At 40.9% G+C, this 5,392-nt stretch overlaps 1 pseudogene; it reads left to right on the forward strand.

The window, feature by feature from the left end:
- Positions 1-676: 676 nt before the first annotated feature.
- LOC118808738 lies at positions 677-784 on the forward strand (annotated as a pseudogene).
- The last annotated feature ends 4,608 nt before the right edge of the window (positions 785-5,392 follow it).

Raw genomic sequence — 5,392 nt, forward strand, 5'->3', positions numbered from 1 at the left:
GAGGTGTAAAGAATAGAAACACCTGTATTTTTAGTATTTTCCCTCATTTAATCGCTCTCCACATAACACATACACAGATGTGGGGTGTTTCCCTCTCAGTCACCACCGTTATAATTCCCTCCTATTAGCTTTAATTAGACGCTTATTAGCAGGGCAGCCTCACCATTCACACATACACTAAACAGCCATAAAGGCACCAACAGCCCTGACCATATTTACACTGACCACAATATTCATATTCGTTACTTAAAGCCTTTGAATATTCACAATATTCAAAGGCTTTAAGTAACGATCCTTTGAAAAACCCTTAGTCTGAAGGACAGAACAAAGCGCTCTAGTGAATGTAGTGTTAAAAGAAGGCATAATAGCTAACGTGGCTAAAGTTGTCAGCTAATCTGAAGTTTTTGTAAGTTACAGAACACTTTCCTTTAAAACCTACCAATACTTCAGCTGGAATTAGCTGTTACGCTAGCTAGCAAGCATATTTACAAACTGCAGACTAACAAAGCATTTCAAGCTGTTTGCCACTTTATTTTAAGTACTGTGTTTTCTAGGTGTAGCACTTCAGTTCTGTTATTCAGACTGAAGGTTTTTTCTGTAATGAAAGGGTTATTTAAAGACCCCCTGCACTCAAAAATGTGTCTTTGTAAACAGATAGCTCCTCTACGGTGGCTCATAGCTCAGGTTTCTCTTCATTCACGCACAAATCTTTTACTAAAGATTTCCATGGAGGGGAACATTGACGAGTTCTTCTTATTTTTGAAGGCTCTGCTATGGCAAAGCTAAACCTGTTGGGGCAGTCGTGGGCTGGAGGTTGGGGAACCAGCCCTGTGACCGGAAGGTTGCCGGTTCAATTCCCTGAGCTGACAGTATGTGACTGAAGCGCCCTTGAGCAGGCCACCTAACCCCCAACTGCTCCGTGGGTGCTGTGGATAGTGCTGCCCACCTCCCTGGGCAAGTGTGCTCACTGCCCCCTAGTGTGTGTGTTCACTAGTGTGTATATAGTGTTTCACTGCACGGATGGGTTAAATGCGGTGGTGAAATTTCCCCATTGTGGGACTAATAAGGGTCTCTTAATCTTAGTATGGTTATATTTCTATTAAATGTATTACTATAGCGCAGAATTTTCCCTTAAAAAACACAGGCCTTCTCAGCACATCTGCAAAAAGGAATACATTAACACTAAATGCTAACGTGAGCACAGTGAGAAATCTCACTGATGCAAGTTTAGAGAATAAGGACTCAAATCTGAGCAGGCAAACCTGTGTTTCTGTGTGGAGCTGTTAGCTTAAGCTACTTTTAATTTATATCCTCGTTAGCACCATAGGTTAGTGTTAGCTTAGCAAGAAGGCTAAACCACCAGCAATTCCAACACCGCACTGAGGCAACGTTAGAGAATAAAGACTCAAAGCCAAACGCAAACCTGTGTTTTTGTGCGTGGAGTTGTTAGATTGAGCTACTTTTTATTCACATCATTATCACCAGAGGCTAACATTAGCTTAGCGAGAAAGCAGAAATCCCAGCTATTCTGATTCACTGACACTGCAAGATGAAGTTTAGAGGATAAAGACTCGAATCTGAGGGAGCAAAATTCGAGCGACTGGGGCTAAAGAGACAGAAAGACAGAATCTCTCTGATTATTAAAGCTACAGTCAAAGCTTATTTTTGATTTCTGCTCTTTGTCATCTGTTCAAACATAGAGACGATGTGCAGGGTGGGGGGGAGTTTAGAGCCAAGGCAGCAAGGGGGCGTTTACATTTTGCGAATTCACAGAACTTTGCATCTTAATGAGTGTAAAGGTTTAGAGACGCTCCTGTGCCATTTTGAGAAGTTTCGTCGGGGGTCGTAACAATAAAACAATAACAGTTTATTATTCAACATGAAAATTGAATTTTTTGTGTATTATTTTAAGATAAGATAATCCTTTATTAGTCCCACAGCGGGGAAATTTCACAGTGCCACAGCAGCAAAGGGGGAGCAACGGACTCAAGAAAAGAAGTAGCAAGAAGAGAATTAACAAACAGAGCAATTAACCTTGTTAATTACTTAACAAGCTTACAGTTTGTTACTTGTTAGTATATAAACAGTATATCACTGCTGTCAGAACAAAACCTCGTATCTTCATTTTTGTCATTTTTCAGTGCCTGACATAATTTGAAAAAGCCTGTTGCCCTTTACATTGTATGTAAATTTCATGGTGAATGGCCCAAAATGACTTGGACAAAAATGGTTCAATTGACTTACATTCAAAGTAAAGTATGTTTTTTCCTTCTCCTGCAAAGCTACTATTTTTGAGAGGTTTTATTCCGACAGCAGCGATATATATAATACTAAAGATAAAAAATACAATATAAAAATATATATGAACTCTATCCTTCACATAAACTCTATTCACAAAAATGAATAATATAAACAATTACAAATAAAAAAAGAAAAAAATATTTACACGTAAGGATATTTTACCCGAATTGCACGTGGAATATTAATTATACTACATGGTGAAAAAAGTAACCATGTAAACATTATAAATAGAAAAGCGAGAAAATCTTAAAGGGAGCTGGAGCTGCTGAAGCAGGCTGCCACCCACGTGACACGATCTTGGAATGACTTTGGGGGTGCTTTAAAGCCCTGTCGAACCTGAAAGGTGAAGCTAATAATGAGTGTGTTTACATGCACTCAATAATCCAATCATAATCAGATTTCTGCAATTATTCGATTATTCAAATGGCCATGTCAACACCAGACTCCGATCTAGAAATCTGATTAAGAAATCTGATAAAGAGGCTGGATTTTAGCTTAGTAATCAGATTTCTCAGTGCATGTAAACTCTTACTCTGATTTCTTTCAGATTCCTCAGTCTGCACGTGTCAAAACAGACAGCGGTATAGGAAATAAGTGAGCGGCGTCGCCGCGAGATGCAGCAAAACACTTTTGGAGCGATGCTGAAACCGACTACATTCTCAATAAAATGAAGAATTTAATATTCTTCATCTTCTAGATGATGTATGTTCATATTTTCAGATAAAGTCATGCAATGTTTTAAAAAAAAAAAGCCGCGACATGAAGTTTGAGTTTTATGTTACGTTTATGCCACGTCCTCTTCTGTGAGTTTATTGGCTGGTTGCAAAGCACAAATCTGATAACTGTCTGACTCATGTAGACCCGGAGTTTCTCCATTATCTGATTACTCAAGTGCATGTAAACGTGTTGATCAGATTACTGACAAAATCTGATTTTCTGGAGTTGTCGGATTATTAAGTGCATGTAAACACACCCAGTGAGACTGAAATTCCCTACTAAAGACTCGCGAGTCGAATCCGACCCGCCATGCAGTACCTTGGTCGCCCACCCCAGCCCTTTAGTGCTTTCCAGCTCTATCCCACCCAGTTTAACTTAGAGTTTGTTCATTATCTGACTAGTTGGATCAGGTGTTGTGACGGAGCAGGAAAAACAACAAAATTTGCAGGACAGGATTGGGAAGCACTGCTCTATAGGCGCTTCTTCTTCCTCTTCGGCCGTGGAACCTGCTGCTCCCTCTCTCTCTCTCTCTCTCTCTCGCTCTCTCTCTCTCTCTGGCTGCGCCGTATTGGGGTTGAATCTTTTTTTAAGGGTGCAGAAAAGAGCATAAAGCAGTGTGGAGAATCTTCCAGGCGTCCTCTAAACTGGATCAGTCAGCAAATCCTGTGCCCGGGGCTTAGGAGGAGAGGATAAGGTGTGTGTGTGTGTGTGTGGGTGTGTGTGGTGTGTGTGTGCGTGTGTGTGTGTATGCAGGTGTGTGTGTGTGTGTGTATTCCTCTTTTCTTCCCCAGGTGCAGAGCAGACAGTTGGCCCTCTCTCTCTCATACCCCCCCACCCCCAGTCCCCACCTGGGGTGTTGTGGGCAGGCTGTGTTGGGTTGGATGCCAGGTGTGATGGGACCCCCCTAAACCCCTCGTTCCACAGAGCTCAGCAGGGCAGCAGTGAGGGGCAAAGCTCCAGAGCAGCAGGAGGAAAAGGGAAGAGTGTGTGTGCATGTGGGGGGGCATGAATTACGGGTGGCCGGAGTCAGCGGTGTGGGACATTAGAGGAGAGGTCAGGGTCAGTGACCCCTTAAACAGCAGCCTTTAAATAAAGGCATTCACCTTCTGCTTGACCAAACATCAGCCATGTGCTCAGGGACCCGGAGAAACGAGCACAAATACTGCAGCCACTTTCGTATTAGCGCCGCAGCTATTAGCACCCACCACTATGTGATGGAGCTGTTCCTCATCACACATGAGAAACACTGCAACTCTGCACAGAACGGTCTGTACTGTAAGTCGCTATCATGCAAAATAGCTCATCCTTACCTTTTTTAACACAGTTTGAAAACACCTACATCGTGTGAACATTTCATGAAGAATGGGCTGAAAGAAATGGTTGAAAATTACGCGGAATCTCATTGCATTAGTTATTAAGAATCATTAATAATAAGTTCTCCCATGAAGTTACTGTGTCAGGATGTGAGTTTTCCTTACAAGAGGAACCTATAAAAACTCTTTTGTTTAACGTTAAGCGTGATTGACAGTAAGACCCTCGACAGACTACAGCGAGGCGCTGATACAACGCAATACAATGATGTAATGATGTATTCTGACTGTTAGTGGCACCTAATAAGTTTTAAAATGAATGTATAGATCATGTTCTGTGTGCAGTCTTTAAGCTGTAATGTCCTTAATCTATGACAGTGTATAGCTACAGTACTGTGAAAAAGTATTTGCCCCCTTTCCAGTCCCCATTTTAGCTCATCAAACTACTTTTAATATTAGACAAAGTAAACCCAAAATGTTGTATTTAGTAAGTAATTGGGAGATGGGAAAATAACATTCCCTGAAGGCTTTTACTTTGGTTGATATTTTGCCAAAAATACCCAAGCAGGAGAGCCAAAGCACGCATGAAGAGAAACCCTGCAAATTGATGAACAGCCTAAATAAAATAGAATGATCAGTAAATCATATATAAGAACAATATTAAATGATAACAGTAAAACAGTAAAATGAATGAAGTCATACTAAAGAGTTGCGAAGCCGGTCACGTGAACAGTATGCAAATTCTCGTAGCTTACAGAGACAGCGGAGCCTTCAGTCTGATGGCCATAGCTGCCCAGCAAAACACCAAAAATAACCACTCTGTGGTTTAATTCCTGCTTGTGTTTACTGGGAATAAATGGCGTTTAGTGAAGTTACTCAGAGTGAGCCTGATACAACAACAACAACAACATTTATTTGTATAGCGCTTTTTACAACTAGTGTTGTCTCAAAGCAGCTTTAGAGAAAAGCAGTTTATAGAAGGAAAACAGTTTATGGAAGGGTTATCAAAAGAAATAAAATGAAAATAAAAGAAAAATAAAAAGGAGTCCATGTATAGACGTAAG

This window comes from Colossoma macropomum, unplaced genomic scaffold, assembly GCF_904425465.1.
Source record: "Colossoma macropomum unplaced genomic scaffold, Colossoma_macropomum, whole genome shotgun sequence".
NCBI lineage: Eukaryota > Metazoa > Chordata > Actinopteri > Characiformes > Serrasalmidae > Colossoma > Colossoma macropomum.